Consider the following 17,382-nt stretch of genomic DNA (forward strand, 5'->3'; position numbering starts at 1 on the left):
TGGACTAAGCGTGTAAATGTAGGAAAAAATAAATGTGCCAGGTTTTCTAAAATTGACTCCTTCTACCTTAGGCCATGAACTTGTCAATCACCCCTCCTATGTGTATATAGTTGCCTATAAAAAGTATTCACCCCTCCCCCAGAAGTTTTCATGTTTTATTGTTTTACAACATTGAATCACAGTGGTTTTAATTTGACTTTTTTGACACTGATCAACAGGAAAAGTCTCTTTTGTGTTGAAGTGAAAACAAATCTCTACAAAGTGAATTACAAATATGAAACACAAAATAATTGATTGTGTAAGTATTCACCCCTTCAAGACATATATGGTAGATGCATGGTTGGCAGCAATTACAGCCTTGAGTCTGTGTGGATGGGTCTCTATCAGCTTTTCACGTCTGGGCACTGTAATTTTTCCCCATTCTTTACAAAACAGTTCAAGCTCTGTCAGATTGCATGGGGATCATGAGTGAATGGCCCTTTTCAGGTCCAGCCACAAATTTTCAGTTGGACTGAGGTCTGGTCTGTGACTTGGCCACTCCAGGACATTAAATTTGTTGTTTTTAAGCCATTTCCTGTGTAGTTTTGGCTTTATGCTTGGGGTCATTTTCTTGCTGGAAAACAAATCTTCTCCCAAGTCGCAGATCTCTTGCAGACTGCATTAGGTTTTCCACTAGGATTTCCTTGTATTTTGCTGCATTCATTTTACCCTCTACCTTCACAAGCCTTCCGAGGCCTGCTGCAGTGAAGCATCCCCACAGCATGATGCAGCCACTACCATGCTTCACGGTAGGGATGCTGTGTTTTTGATGATGTGCGGTGTTTGCTTATGTCAAACATTGTGTTTAGTCTGATGACCAAAAAGCACAATTTTGGTTTTATCAGACCATAGAGCCGTCTTCCAGCTGAATTCAGAGTCTCCCACATGACAAACTCTAGCTGAGAGTTCATGTGAGGTTTTTACAACAGAGACTCTCTCTTTGCCACTCTCCCGCGACTGGTGAAGTACTCGGCCAACAGTTGTTGTATGCGCAGTCTCTCCCATCTCAGCCACTGAAGCTTGTAACTCCTCCAGAGCTGTCATAGGCCTCCCTCACTCGTCCCTCTTGCATGGTCACTCAGTTTTTGAGGACGGCCTGCTCTAGCAGATTTACAGCTGTGCCATATTCTTCCCGTTTCTTGCTGATTGACTTAACTGTACTCCAAGGGATGTTCAGTGACTTGGGAATTTTCTTGTATCTATCTCCTGACCTGTGTTTTTCACAGAGTTGCTAGGAGTGTTGTTTTGTCTTCATGGTGTAGTTTTTGCCAGGATACTGACTCACCAGTTGTTGGACCTTCCAGATACAGGTGTGTTTCTACTACAATCAGTTGAAACACCTTAACTGTAGACAGGCCTCCAAAATCAGATCTCCATTTAACTAATTATGTGACTTCTAAAACCAAATGGCTGCACCCCAGTGATGATTTGGTCTGTCATATTAAGGGGTGGGGGATGAATGCTTACGCAATCAATTATTTTGTGTTTTATATTTGTAATTAATTTAGATCACTTTGTAGAGATCTGTTTTAACTTTGACATGAAAGAGTCTTTCTGTTAATTAATGCCAAAAAAGTCAAATTAAATCCACTGTGATTGAATGCTGTAAAAGAATAAAATGTGAGAACTTCCGGGGGGGGGGGGGGAATGAATACTTTTTATCGGCACTGTATATTAAATAATTAAATTGAATAAGTAGTGCGAAAATGCAAATAAAAAAGTAGTGAGGTAGTATTCATGGGTTCAATGTCCATTCAGAAATTGGAAGGCTGAGGGGAAGATGCTGTCGCTGAATCAGACATTTCCCGCTGAGGGTGGGTAAGACTAAAACCAGAGGTCACAGGTTAAGGATGAAAGCTGAAATGCTTAAGAGGAACATCAAGGGGGAACTATTTCACCCAGAGGGTGGTTAAAATGTGGGATGAGCTGCCTGAAGAAATGGTAGATGTGGGTTCGATTAAAACATTCAAGAGAAATTTAGATGGGGTACATGGATGGGAAGGGGTTGGAGGGCTCTGATCTGGGTGCAGGTCAATGGAATTAGGCAGAATAGTAGTTCGGCATGGTTTAGATGGGCCAAAGGGCCTGTTTTTGTGCTGTAGTGCTCTATGACTTCATGCGAAGAATGGCGTCAACAAACACTGTTTTACTTTGGAAGACACAGGTGGAAGCAAAGAACTCCAAGCACTTTAAGGAGTCTTTATCTTGTTATTTCATGCTCTCCTTATTTTGTGTTATTTATATTTGCATTTGCACAGTTTGTTGTCTTCTATGCTCTACTTGATTGTTCATTGATCCTCTTATAGTTACTATTCTATATATTTGCTGAGTATGCCCACAGGAAAAAAAATCTCATCTGGTGACATGTACGTACTCTGATAATAAAATTTGCTTTGAACTTTGAGAATTAGCTAAGATAAGCATGAAGAATTGAACTGCGGAAATCCTTGCAATCCTTCATTCAAACTACATCAGGAAAGAAAGAACTGCATTGAAATAGCGATCGTCATACCCTCAGGACATCCAAAGGATCCTTTCTGAAAAAGAAATGCTTTTTGGCAGTAAATGCAGCAGTTTGCACCAGTGGGGTCATTAATGCAGCACTGAGACAAACAAGAAGAATTAGTTTATTGCAGAGAAATTTAATGTTGAGCATAATACAAGCTAAAATCTCTGATCTTTATGATAAGACTACTACTATATTCTTACTTGATGTCTGCATATACATGAATCCAGAGACAGAGAGAGAGAGAGAGAGAGAATGCTGATTATTATTTATTTTGGGGGTCTGAAGTGTGGATGTGAAGATGGAGGTGTTTGAAAATTATATGTAATTTACAGGAAGCATTATAGATACATTGTAACTTGCCTGTCCTGGCTTTCAAAACACTTGCACTTTAAAATTATCAATGATATGTTTAAATTCATTTTCAGCTTTGGGTTTATCCAGTTACATCAGTAGCAATCCCTTCACCATCTCACCCATCCCTGGCTGGTGGCCATGCCCTTGGCTATTTGGACAATTCCTGCTGGAATTGCTCTCCTGAATGTCCCAATGGCCTCTGTTCCCAATGTCCCCTTTGTAGAGGCTCCTCAAACAAACCAATGCCAAGCGTGGGGAGTTATCCTGTGTGACACGGCCTCTGATCCAATCCAATAATAATGATCAAAAAGTCGAAGAAATGTATTCGACCCTTTATTAGCAACTAGCAAAACGTACAAACGCTGAATGGCTGACATTTGTTTTACAGGGATAATTGAAAGAAAGGCAATAGAGCTGCTACAACGCTACATGTTGACAGTCCAGTTAGCTGAAATGGAGAAGGAAACTCCCCCGCTCAGTCTCGCAAGCAGCGGAACAAATACTCCAAAAGTGAATATCTTGTTAGCCGGTACGGAACTGACCAAGTACATGAAACCCATAAAAATCATTCCTCCAGTAATAGATTATGACATTGAAGCTGAGACGGAGAACGAAACCGGTAACTAAACACAAGTTTGCAGTGTTCACTGTTTCACTTAATGCCGTTTAATGGCGTGTAATAAAGTCTGGCTCATTCCTTTTGTCCACAGATACAGAACTTTTATTTCCCATGAATTATTATCAGTTGCGTGAGCTGGTTTTACATGAACTGGAAGGCGGAAAATAGGGAAAAAGTGGAATGGAGGACATGAAGTCTGAAAATTCAACGGGGATCCTGTGTAACTGGGGATGAGACGTAAATAAATGTTTTTTTTAGCAAACTACTTAATAAATTTATACCTGTTTTTCATTACTATCTTGTCATTCCTATGTGTTACCTTTAGAAACTTTCATATGTGTTTTATTGACTTCTCAGTAGGTTCACCCTGTACCATCTCTGGGTTAGTTCCTTCAGGGCAGCATGGTAGTGTAGTGGTTAACACAAGTACAGGGTTCAATTTCTGCCACTGCCTGTAAGGAGTTTGGACGTTCACCCTGTGATTAAGTGGGTTTCTTCCCACAGTCCAAAGAACTACCAGCTGGTAAGTTAATTGGTCTTTGTAAATAGTCTCATGAGTAGGCTAGGTTTAAATCAGGGGGTTGCTGGGCAACTGGTGGGGCCTACTCTGTGATGTATCTCGATAAGTAAATATTTTCCATCTCTTAAAGCAGAGGTTCCGTCCCTGTGTCTAGAGGGAGCACCCCATATCTTCCTCCCCTCCGGAACATTCAAACTGTGCACAGTCTGTCAAACCAGACCCAGACTAAGAAACTGGAGGAACTCGGCAGGTCAGGCAGCATCCGTGAAAATGAATAAACAGCTGGCATTTCGGGCCAAGACCTGAAGGAAGGGGGGAACGTGCCAGAATAAAAAGGTGGGGGTTAGGGGGAGGAGGCTGGCTGGAAGGTGACGGGTGAAGCCAGGTGGGTGGGAAAGGGCTGGAGAAGAAGGAATCTGATAGGACAGGAGAGTGGACCATAGGAGAAAAGGAAGGAGGAGGGGACCCGGGGGAGGTGATAGGCAGGTGAGAGGAGGTAAAAGGCCAGAGTGGGGAATGGAGGAAGAGGGGAGAGGGAGGGATTTTTTTTACTGGAGGGAAAAATCGATATTCATGCCATCAGGTTGGAGGCTACCCAGACAGAATATAAGGTGTTTCTCCTCCACCCTGAGGCACAATTCAAGAAATCCAACCATCCTTGAGTCCCAGGTCAAAGGCCACTATACTTCCAAGACCAAGAACTAGCCAGCTGTTTAAACACTAACATCTAATGTTGCAGTGAAAGCAACTGAATAATTTAAAACAATACACCATTTACCATTTACTGCACACCATTAAACTGAATAATTTAAAGCTAGCTTTAGATTTTAGTCTGCTGCACACTGCTGTAAGTGCCTTTCCCTCCACCTCTTTGTGCTGTCTGTCTCGCCTCTACACTTTCACCCTTGAAGCATGGCCTTGACCCGAAACGTTGACCTTTCCCCCCAGCTTCCGCAGATGCTGCTTTGACCCACTGAACTCCCCCAGCAATTTGTTCTTGCGCCACATTACAGCACCTGCAGTTTCCAGTGTCTGACACTAGGTGGCACTGCAACCCTTTTCCTTGCAATCATCAATAAAGCTATCCCGAAAATAATTAATCTCTTTTCCAAATAAGTGGAGTTCCTATCATGCACAAATAAGATAAAGGGATTATTCTGGAGTTATAAAAAGATGGATAGTAGATAATTAAAATGAGCGCCAGTCTTCAGGAAATAAAATCTGTACACAATTTGATAAAACATTAATTTTTAAGGGGATGAGATTCTCTCCAGAAGACCTGCTGCATTGAATAAAGACTTCTACATCCCCCAGTTACAGCTTCTTTGTGGCTTAGTTCAGTCAATCAAAAAGAAACGGACTAAAAAGAATCATAATTTTCAACAATAAAATTACACTTGGCATCAAATTATCCCTTAATAATTTGTAGATATTATTCAGGGACAGTTACTACCCCTCAACTATCAGGGTCTTGAACCAAGGGAGATAACTTCACCCAACTTCACTTGTTCCATCATTGAAATGTTCTCACAACTTCTGGGCTCACTTTTAAGGACTCTTCACCTCACGTTCTCAATATCTATTATTTATTTATTTATTGTTATTTCTTTTCTTTCTGACACTGGTTGAACGTTCAAGTTAGTGCGGACTTTCGTTGATTTTGTTAGGGTTGTTGCTCTATGGATTTATCGAGTGTTCCCACAAGAAAATAAACCTCAGGGTTGTAAATAGTGACATATATGTACTTTGATAATAAACTTACATTGAACTTTGAGAACCTAGGGGGAGTTAATGGGATTGCAGCGAGTATGAAATGGGTTAGGGTAGGATTTGTGTAAATAGATGATTGATGGTCAGCACAGACTCGATGGGCCAAAGGGTCAGTTTCCCTGCTGTATTGTTCTATTACATTAATACATTTACTGTTAATCTGTTTCACAAAGAATGGGCATTGGTGCTGTTCACTTTTGCACAATGGTTGCTTGTCAGTCTTTGTTATTTAAAGCAACGCACACAAAATGGTGGAAGAACTCAGCAGGTCAGGCAGCATCTGTGGAAATGAATAAATAATCAACACTTCAGGTTGAGATCCTTCCTTGGGACTGGAAAGGAAAAGGGGAGAAGCCAGAATAAGAAGGTGGGTGTGTTATTTATAGATTTTTTCACATTCTGTTGTATTTTTTTATTTTCCTGTGAATGCTGCAAGAAAGGTAGTATAAGGTGTTATACAGTACACTTTGATAATAAATTTACTTTGAACATCGAGTTTTTATTAGACTTGTGGAGTCATTCACTGTTGGAGATTTGGCAGAAGTCCCTACGAACTAAAGCTGGGATTTTGAGCATGTGCAGCATATAGTTTCAGGGACTGCTGTGCACTTTGCTTCTTGGAAACATGGCTCACTCCCACCATTTCGGAGGCAGTGCTGCAGCCCAATGGCTTCACCGTTCTCTGCAAAGACAGATGTACTGCCTTAGTAGTCAGTTATTTTTATTTGTCATTTAGCTGGTGGTTTTGTATAGCAGCCATTTAGGTCATCTGTGATCTGTGTCGCTAGTTGATGACATCACCAGTAGGCATCTAGGCAGTTCTCCATGATAGAGCCAAGGGAAAGCTCATGCCTTTTCATCTGACATCATTCTGATGTTCTGGTCTTTGAAAGCATCATCGGTATGTAAAAGTAACCTTTGGGTGTATCATTTATTGATGTATATGCATATTTCCACAAATCAAAGATATTTGAACGGTTTGTGTGCAGATAAAAATACAGATGGAGTATTCATGTGGGCCACATGATCTGGCTAGCTTGTAGTGAGAAAATGTGCATAAGATACATTGTATGTAGCAACATCTTGCTTACCAGTAGCCTATCTTTATGATACATTTGGAACTGATTTGTATACAGTATCTTGTGAATTATTTTGTATCATTTGTGGTATACTTAATACTTACCTTGTACTTACCATAATGGGAATTTGGACACTTTTTGATTGTATGTTTTTCTTTCTGTCAGTTTTACCCTACTGCCAGTTGCTACATTAAAGAAAGTCAACTTGGAACGTCTTTGTCAGTGTAGTAATTGGGGATGGATTTCATCTGCCTGTCAACTCATGCAAGGCGTGTGAGGAGGACAGGACAACAGGTCAGTTGAGCGTTTTAAGAGTAGATGAGGGGGAGTAGGCCTTATGATTAACTCATCGTGATGCACAGATGTGGTGGTTCTGTCTCAGTCCTGCTCATCCGACCTGGAATATCTAGTGGTCAAGCATCACCCATTTTCTCTGCTGAGGGAGCTTTCCGCTGCCATCCTGAGAGTGGTGTACATTCCACCTCAGGCCAATGCCAGGCAGACGCAGGAGGAGCTGAGCAATATGATCAGCAGTCATAAAATAGCGCACCCTAGTGCCTTCCCTACCACTGCAGGGGGATTTCAACCAGGCCAGCTTGAAGAAGTCTTTGACCAACTACCGCCAATATATCATTTGTGGAATCAGAGGAGCCAACACACATGACCACCACCATCAAGAATGCTTACTATGCCATTCTGTGCCAGCGCTGTGGAAAGTCCAATCACCCGGCTGTATTTCTACTCCCAGTGTACAGGCAGAGAATAAAGACCACAGCACCAGTGGTGAGGACCAAGAGGTATAATAAAGGGAGACATGGGAGCATTTATAGGACTGCTTTGAGTCGGCGGACTGGACAATATTCAGAGATTCATCTTCAGTTCTGAATGAGTATGCCACAATTTTCACCAACTTCATTGAGGTCTGTGTGAATGAGTATGTACGTTCGAGAACATCCCCGCATAACCAAACTAAAAGCTGTGAATTACAACATTCCCTCTAGTTATTCTTATAGCTGTGCGGACCAACCATTGCACAGAGCAGGAAATTTTTACACCACCTGAAAACTGTGCGGCACTTTAATAGAACATTATGTGAAAGAAAATGGCAGCTGGAAGGCAACAAAGGCTATGTGTGCGGGGGCATTTTAGTTACTGTGAGGCTGCATGTCTGTGCAGCTTAGAGGGAACGGTGATGAACCAGGAAGATTTATCGTCTGATGAGGGCTAGGTCTGTGGCATTCGATTCCAATGATCCAGATCTATACAAGAAGTCCAGGTATGATCATCAGAACAGCAATAAAACAATTCCGATTGAAGTTAGAGACTAAATCAGATACAAATCAGTTCTGGCAGGGTTTGCAGACCAATACTTTCCACAAGGCGAAATCTAACATCGTGAATAGCCGTGATGCTTCACTCTCAGATGAGCTCAACACTTTTTATGGACAGTTCGATAGGGAGAATAAAACTACACCTGTGCGATTTTGTGCAACGTCTAGTGACTCTGTGATCTCTGTCTCAGTGGCTGATGTCAGAACATCTTTCATGAGGGTGAACTCTTGCAAGGCGTCAGGCCCTGGTGATGTACCTGGTAGGGCTCTGAAAATCTGTGCCGACCAACTGGTGGGAGTGTTCAAGGACAGCTTCAATCTCTCATGGCTGGAGTCACTCGCTCCAAAGGGCGCCAATCATACCAGTGCCCAGGAAGGGCAGGGTGAGCTGCCCAGTTTCCATCATATCGACTGTGGTGAAGTGCTTTGAGAGGTTGACTGGTTCCAAAGTCAACCCCTGCCTAAGCAAGGACCTGGACCCACTGCAACTTGCTTAGGTCTGCAGCAGATCCAATCTCACTGGTTCTCATTGGATAGCCATACCTACGTCAGGCTGCTGTTTATTGATAACAGAGGTGCAGGGGTTCAATTCCTGCTGCCGGTAAGGAGTTTGTACGTTCTCCACATGACCATGTGGGTTTCCTTCAGGTGCTCCAGTTTCCTCCCACAGTCCAAAGATGTACCAGTTGGTCGGTTAATTGCTCGTTGTAAATTGTGCCATGATTAGGCTAGGGTTAAATCGGGGGATTGTAGGATGACACAATCTGAGGCTGTATCTCAGTAAGTATATAACTAAACCATCATACCCCAACAGTACTCAACAAGTTCCAATACCTGGTCCTCTATACCTCCTCTGCAACTGGATCCTTGCCACAGTCAGTGCAGATCAGAAATAACACCTCCCCCTCGCTGACAATCAATGCCAGAGCACCTCAAGGGCACTGGTGTCCAGCGTGGGTACTAGCCTCCCCAGCATCGTGGACACCTTCAAGATGTGATGCGTCGAAAGGGTGACGTCTATTATTAAGGACCCCCATCACCCCTTTCTCATTGCTACCTTCAAGGAGGAGGTACGGAAGCCTGGAGACACACCTCGGCTCTTAAGAAAGAGCTTCTTTCCCACCACCATCAGAATTCTGAATGGGCCCACGCACTTGCCTCTCTTCTTTGCTCTGCTTATTTAAATTATATATATTTGTTACTTTAATTTATATTTTTTATTATGTACTGCTGTCATAAAACAACACAGTTCATGATGTATATTAAACCTGATCAGGATTTCCCAGCATGTAGCGTGTGCCTCAGGAGAAGATAAAAGTTGGAATTTTGAGTGTGTTGGTTAGAATTTGCTTTATCCAAAACACTTGACGAGCCTGGGAAATGAATTCTCAAACATTTATTTTCAGGCATTTATATGAATGCTACAATAGTACTTTTGGCCATTGCATGCTATTGGTTAGCATAGACATTATTTTTGCTTATTGATCGGTATCCCACAATTTGAAGTATTTTTTACCTGAGCCTTCGAAGAAGTGTTTACAATCTGCTGCCTTTATTCTCCACCCGTCTCCCACTTTGACCTGTCTGTCTGGAGCCTCTTGCACAATTCCAACAATAGGCATCCGTTAGCCTCGTGAGACCATGGATGTGTGCCTTGGAAGGTTTCCAGGGCGCAAGCCTGAGCAAGGTTGTACGGAAGACCGGCAGTTGCCCATGCTGCAAGTCTCCCCTCTCCACGCCACCGATGTTGTCCAAGGGAAGGGCACTAGGGCCGATACAGCTTGGCACCGGTGTCGTTGCAGAGCAATCTGTGGTTAAGTGCCTTGCTCAAGGACACAACACGCTGCCTCAGCTGACGCTCGAACTAGCAACCTTCAGATCACTAGACTGATGCCTTTACCACTTGGCCACGTGCCAACAATGCAAACCTGAGAAACAACTGCTGATCTTGCATCTTGAATCCTTTAGGAATCAATATCAGGTTCAATAATTGTTCGCAACTTGATTTTTTTTCTCAGTAGAAACAAACAGCCTGCTGGAGGAACTCTGCGGTCGATCAGCGTCTGTGGGGGGGCCGGAATTGTTGATGTTTTGGAAATCTTGCATTCATACTCATGATGGAGGGTTCGATCTGAAATGTCAGCAGCTCTTTTACCCCCCGCGGGGTGGCACGGTAGCTGAGTGGCTAGCACAACGCTTTACAGTACAGGTGACATGGGTTCAATTCCCGCCGCAGCCTGTAAGGAGTTGGTATGTTCTCCCCGTGACCCTGGGGTTTCCTCCAGGTGCTCCTGTTTCCTCACATGGTCCAAAGGTGTACAGGTCTGTAGGTTAGTTGCTTGTTGTAAATTGTCCCGTGATTAGGCTAGGATTTAATCGGGGGATTGCTGGGCAGTGTGCCTCGACGAGCCGGAAGGGCCAGTTCCACGTTGTATCTCAATAAGTAAATAAACAAATGTTGCCTGACTTGCCAAGTTCCTCCAGTAGAACGATCTGCAGTCTATGGGGCCCTGCCTTCTTTTTCTGCTTGTATTGGAACTGGTCAGTTTTGCTGTAATCTGTACCATTGCTCAGTTTTCTCTTGACAAAGATGCGACCTGATCTGCTGTCATTTCGAGCGTGCGACTTCTGGTTCCTCATCTCAGTAACAGTTGTGCCCTGATATTTTACATCTTTAACGAGTCCCATTGTTCATCCTTTCTCTCTTGCACCCTCTCTGTCAATGAGATGCTCCGTAAACAGCAGAATCAGCTCAATAAATCTCTCCCCACCCTATACGAGCCATTCCCTTCATTTTATCAATCCCCCTCCCGCCCTCTTTCGGGCGTAAAAATAAGTTGCTTTCTTAAGTAGCCAGCTCTGAAGAAGAGTCTTTGACTTGCAACATTATCTCTGTTTCTCTCCACATGAGCGCTGCATGACTTTCCAATTGTTTCCAGAACTTTCTGCTTTCATTCCATGACACCTGATAAGTGTTCATTTTAGTTTAATGTAATCTATTTCCTATCTCAAAACTATGGATGATTTTTAAAACTTAAAAGCCAGTGGTGGCAAAGAATTTGAAGGAAACTTCAGAAGTTGGTTCATATGTAGCCAGGTGACCATTGAATATCATTTTTTTATTGTTAATGTGCACTTACGTATTCACCTTGGTAATGCTAAAACAGCTGCCTGTGCCTTTAAGAGAAACGCTGATGTAATTTTGCATGGGTGGAGTCGTACGGAGAGTTGCCATGTTCTAGAACGAATGACGTTCGAATGCTTTTCCCAGGTTTGGTGAGGAAAGATTTTCGCCAGTAAATTGATCAGCGCTGGATTGCGTGATTGCGAAGTTCCTTAATTGGCCTACTAGTGTAAGCGAGGAGAACTCATTTCAAGATCTAGACTATATGTGTTTGGAAGTTAAGCATGTGTCTGCCAAATAATTGCCACTTCCGTATTGGTTTTGTATATTTTGTTTTAGTTATTTTCATACTGCATACGTAACAAGGGTTTGGTCCGAAGTTAAACTTCAGGATTGAAAGACGTCCTTTTAGAACTGAGACGCGGAGAAGTTACTTTAGTCAGAGGATGGTAAATCTGTGGAATTTGTTGCCATGAACGGCCGTGGAGGCCAAGTCATTGGGTGTATTAAAAGCAGGGATAGATAGGTTCTTGATTAGCCAGGGCATCAAAGGTTATGGGGAGAAGGCAGGGGAGAGGGGATGACTGGAAGAATTGGATCAACCCGTGACTGAATGGTGGAGTAGACTCGATAGGCCGAATGGCCTACTTCTGTTCCTATATCTTATGGTCTTACAGTCTAACTGAGATTGTAATAGCAGGAACTGTTTTTTAAAAATTTATTTTGTCATTTTTGTTTCAATACCCTCTTCCTGCTATAAAACATCTAAAACAGATAAAGGAATTTAAGACCCTAAAAAGTATTTGTTGTCCTGCACGTGTATTTTTCCCCAGGCTACAAAATGTATAATTCACATTTCTTTGCCTTTTTTTTTCAGGACATTTTGTGGGAACTATTTCTTCCCTGAGTCCATTGCCCATCGACAGCATGCACTCTGATACTGTGCGTAGGTGTAGCAGGTGCAGAATGCCATACTTGGACCTACGAGTTTCTACACGCAAGTGAAAGATTCAACACAGTCACCATCAGGTGCCAACAGGTTGTTTTGGGGTGAAGCTGGGCATCCACTCGCAACGTAGGTCCTGACGCAGGGTTTGTGCCTGAACTGTCAGCGGTTCCTTTACCACTACAGATGTTAAATCTGAGTCTGAATCGGATTTAATATCATTGGCATAAGTCGTGAAATTTGTTGTTCTATGGCAGCAGTACTTTGAAATACAGAATAATAAAAAACTGTAAATTCCAGTAAGAAGTTTGCATGTACAGCTAAAAAGTTAAATTGTTGTTCGTCCATCGTTGACGTCGATGAGGACCTCGACATCATAATGATGGTGTCGAGACTAGCGCGTGATTTGGATTTAAGTGAGGGAGAGTTGCGCAGCGTCAGCCTCACTCTCTCTTCGCAATTCCCATCTGGATCCAGTGGCAAGACAGAGTCAAGACGGCTGGAGATGGGACTAGGCGCAGTGGATGACCAGGATATCTTCTGTGTCTTGTCCTGCTCTACACGTTCCACGACGCTTGCAGAGACCATTGGACCTTCCATTGGTCTCGTCCACTCAATCCGCCGGAGCCTGTCTTCGCATGCTGGGATAGACAACTCCCTATCTCACTGAGGGTTTGAGACCCATCGGCTACCCTCACCTGGTTTAGCCAGCTTGTCGAAGCCGTTGCCCGGGGTGTGGCCGCTGTCGCATGCAAACAGCTACGGGGAGCCACAGGTGAGAGCTGAGTGCCAGGTGGGGACCAAAGGTGGACTAACCACCTTGAAAAGGACGCGACATGTTCCCCCACCAGAGGTGCTACCCCTCCCTGACACCCCATACACCTCATACAAGTTAAATTAAGTAAGTAGTGTAAAGAGAGGAAAATGTAGTGAGGCAGTGTTCATGGGTTCAATGTCCATTCAGAAATCAGATGGCGGAGGGGAGGAAGCTGTTCCTGAATCGTTGAGTGTGTGCCTTCAGGCTTCTGTACCTCCTTCCTGATGGTAGCAATGAGAAGAGTTCTTCCAATGGCTTGTTTTTTTGCTCTCAATTTTACTCAGGAGGCAGTAAAATTTTGGGATGGTCATTAATTACAGATTTAAGTTATATTAGGTGACAGGTACAGAAATACCAAGAGCAGAGAGAGCAAAGGATTATTGAAATTATTATTAAAGCTTTGGATCATCGCATAACTCACAAATGGAAATCAAGTTCACTGGCTCACAAACTGCATCCTGTTCCAGACTGACGTAGCCATTGGAACTGTTCCCTCACTAAAAGCAGTCAGTACTCCTCACCTGCTCACTACCTGCTTCATTAAAATGGAAAGCAACACACACCAAATGCTGGGGGGACTCAGCAGGTCAGGCAGCATCCATGGAAATAAGTAAACCGAGGTTGTTTCCGGCTGAACCCCTTCGCCAGGACTGGAAAGAGAAGACGCCAGAATAAAAAGGGAAAGAATGTAGGCAGAAGGTGGTGGGTGAAGCCAAGTGGGTGGGAAATGTAAAGGGCTGGAGAGGAAGGAATCTGATAGGAAAGGAGAGTGAATGTAGCTGGGCTTTTGGATTCAAAGACACACTTGGCAATTTATGAAAATGCATAGTACTTTTGTTTTTTTTTTTGCAATACCTTCTGGCTGCTTTTTTGAAAAAAAAAGTCACTTTTTTTTCACCAAGCAAGGTTTTTACCAGCTGCTGCTTCAGTAGCCATAATATTTAGCTTGAGAGTGCCAAAGGGCTTAACGCAGGCAGTGATTGATGTGAATGTTGAAGAAAAGCTGGTGCAGAGAGAACAAAGGCAGGTGAAGCCATACCTCAGGCACTGAATCTCATTCTGCCTTTAGAGATGAATTTTGTGTAACAACCTTAACAGAACTTCCATCTCTGCCATGTAATAAATTGTCCGCAACTATTTCATCGGAGTATTATCAAGCAAAGGGGTGCTCCATGTCTGGAGTGGAGATACAGAGCTAATGAAAAAGGCCCAAAAGGCTTCAAAAAGGATTAATGAAGGAACTCCAGCGCTCAGAAACTCGGAAGCTGCAGGACTGCGGAGAGTGGTGTAGCAATCAATCCATCCTAAATTTAGGAAATCAGAATGGGACAAGGAAGTAATTGAAGGTGTGGAAGGGGTGATCAGGGTGGGAACTGAGAATTAGGAAGAAGATCAAGAAGGATGTTGAAAATGGTCAATATTGTAAAATAGGTGTGTTGTTAATCACAGGGACCAATGTGGATTTACAAGCCTGGGGTGATTCAAAGGAATCAAAGGTCCATTTTGTTATCAAAGTATGTACGCGGCATACAACTCTGAGATCCGTCTTCTCCAGATAGCCATGAAATACAGAAAAACCATGAAAGTCATTGAAAGAAAACTCATCACCTCCCCCAACACACACACAAAAAAGAAAAAGAAACAAAACTTGCAAACCCCAAACCCCACAATCCCTCCCTCGCACAAAAAACTAACAGATCGCCCACGTGGAAAATGGTTGCTAGAACATCAAACCCCAAACCCCCAACCCTCTCCCTCGCAAAAAGCTAACATATCAGAATAGCGACAATAACAGAAAAGCTCTAGACCCCTCTCTCGCACAGAAAAAATTAACAAATCCCCCCCATGGAAAACCACCAACAAGGAAATGAGACCCCAAATCCCCAACCTCCTACCTCAAATCTAACATATTACCCACTTGGACATCAAACCCCCAAATCCACAACCTGCCAAATGGCAACAAGAAAGTAAACCCAGAAAACCGAAGGAGACTAATATAAACTACAGTCCGCACCAATCATTGCGTTAAATCTCAGAATTTCAAGAACATCCTCTGTCAGCATCCCGTGTCCCGCCGCCTCCTGACCGCTGTCCTGCGACCTCCGTGGAGAGTGATCACTAACCTGGCCTCCTCAGCATTCGCCTCGGTGTTTCATCTTCCTTGACCCTTGATCAGCGAGAAATGGAGTCCATCATGGTTCCATATCGTGTCTCTGGTCTTCCACTAATGCTCGCGGTCCTCTCTTGGAATTTTCCTGCGGACAGCAGAGCGCTAGATCGCTCGATCGAACTCCAAACCGTAAATCACAGGGCTCCAACAACTTCTGAGGCACATTTAAGACAAAAAGGACAAGTAGAAGATGTAGAAAAAGTGAAATGATTTACTATCTGCAAGGTGTTGCCGGAGGAATCGTTGTTCACTGGTGCCATCTGGACCAGAAGATTTGGAGATATTTCAAATGATTGAAGTTCGAAGTAAATTTATCATCAAAGTATGTACGTGTACATCACCATATACTCACCCGATATCCATTTTCTTGCAGGCACTCACAGTAAAATAAAGAAATAAAATAAAATCAATACAAAATTTACACAAATACTGACAATCAATATGCAAATACAATAATAATAGAACAGATATATAAATGAATAGGTAGTGTGGTTGACTGTGGGTTTCTGTGGCATTCGTGGACTCAGGGTCTGGACAATTTTTTTGACTGTATTTTACTGATATCTTATATGCGTTTGCTGTCTTGTCTGTGCAATGTGTGCTTTGTGCTGTGTGTGCCTGTTGGTACTGTGTTTTGTACCTTGGCCCTGGAGTAGCACTGTTTCATTTGGCTGTAACCATGGGTATTCATGTATGGTCGAATGACAAATAAACTGGGAATTGAATTGAATAACGGCACCGTGTTAGTGCAGTGATTGGCGCGACACTATTACGGCCCAGGACGTTGGAGTGCGGAGTTCAGTTCCATCATTGTCCGTAAGGGGTCTGCACGTCCTCCCTGTGGAATGTGTGGGTTTCCGCTGGGTGCTCCGGTTTCCACCCACAGTCCAAATACATACCAGTTAGTAGGTTAATTGGTCTTTGTAAATTGTCTAGTGATTAGGTGAGGACCAATTTGAAGGTTGCTGGGCAGTGTGGCTCGTAGGGCTGGAAGGGCCTATTCCATGATGTATCGCAACAAACAAACAAACTATTTTTAATTTTTAATATTTTTAATATTTAATATTTGTAATCCAGGGAGTGGGAAGCGCAGAATCAAATATCGCTGTGATGATTGTACGTTCTAGTATCAATTGTTCGGCGACAATAACGTATAAAGTATAAATAAATAAATAGACAGCTGGATAAACAAATAGATGAATGAACGAATAAATAGATAGATAAATGGATGAATGAATGAACAGATAGATGGATAGATAAAAGAATGAATAAATAAATAGATGAATGAATGAAGCACCACCTGTGTAAGATAATCTATCATTAAATTTTCATGCGACAGGAACCTTCCATGTCACAAATGTCACTTATCAAATCAATCTTCAGTTCTGCGGTAGATAAAGCCAGTGGAAGAAGTCACTTTGTCTCAAGAAAGCTTTTCACTGCTCTTCTCATGAAAACACAAGTCAAAACGCACATCACGGTTACTGAGCAATAAGCTTCCCAGGAGGGCTGGGTTTCTTTTGGTGGTGTAACATACAACTATCATATTCACAAGTAAGAAAGAAGTCTTTTGTTGCTTTAACCCCCAGTTTGTATCAATCCAGTAATGGACTGCTGGAGTTCAGTATTAATGTTGCAGTTTTGTACCTGTAGATCACTTTGAATCAGAAGGTCCATATCCAGAGACTTGGGACAGCACCTAAGGAAACAATTTAAGAAAAGGTACACTCAGGAGTGCTGTCCTTCAGATGGGATTTTAGCAGAAGCTGCTAGTGCACATTCAGGTGAATGTAAAAACTATGGTCGGGATCCCACATGTCAGGTCGGCAAATGTTGTGAACAAAGGCTAGTGAGGACGATGGCTGCCCACACCACCCCCCCAGGTCAGCGAGTCCCTCATGGGGTCAGTGAGATTGGAGACATGAGGGCCAGTGACCCCAGTGAGTCGTTGAATCCAGAGTTCAAAACCTGGAGTTTGGGGGCCCTGTCATTGGGGAGTGCAGAATTTGAGGCCTGGAGTTCAAGGTGTAGTCATCAGCGAGTCCAGAGTTCGAGGCCTGAAGCTCGGGATCCAAGTACATGGTTCGTATTCTGCATGGGGGAC

Source organism: Mobula birostris, chromosome 31 (genome assembly GCF_030028105.1).
Source record: "Mobula birostris isolate sMobBir1 chromosome 31, sMobBir1.hap1, whole genome shotgun sequence".
In the NCBI taxonomy this organism is placed as follows: Eukaryota; Metazoa; Chordata; class Chondrichthyes; order Myliobatiformes; family Myliobatidae; genus Mobula; species Mobula birostris.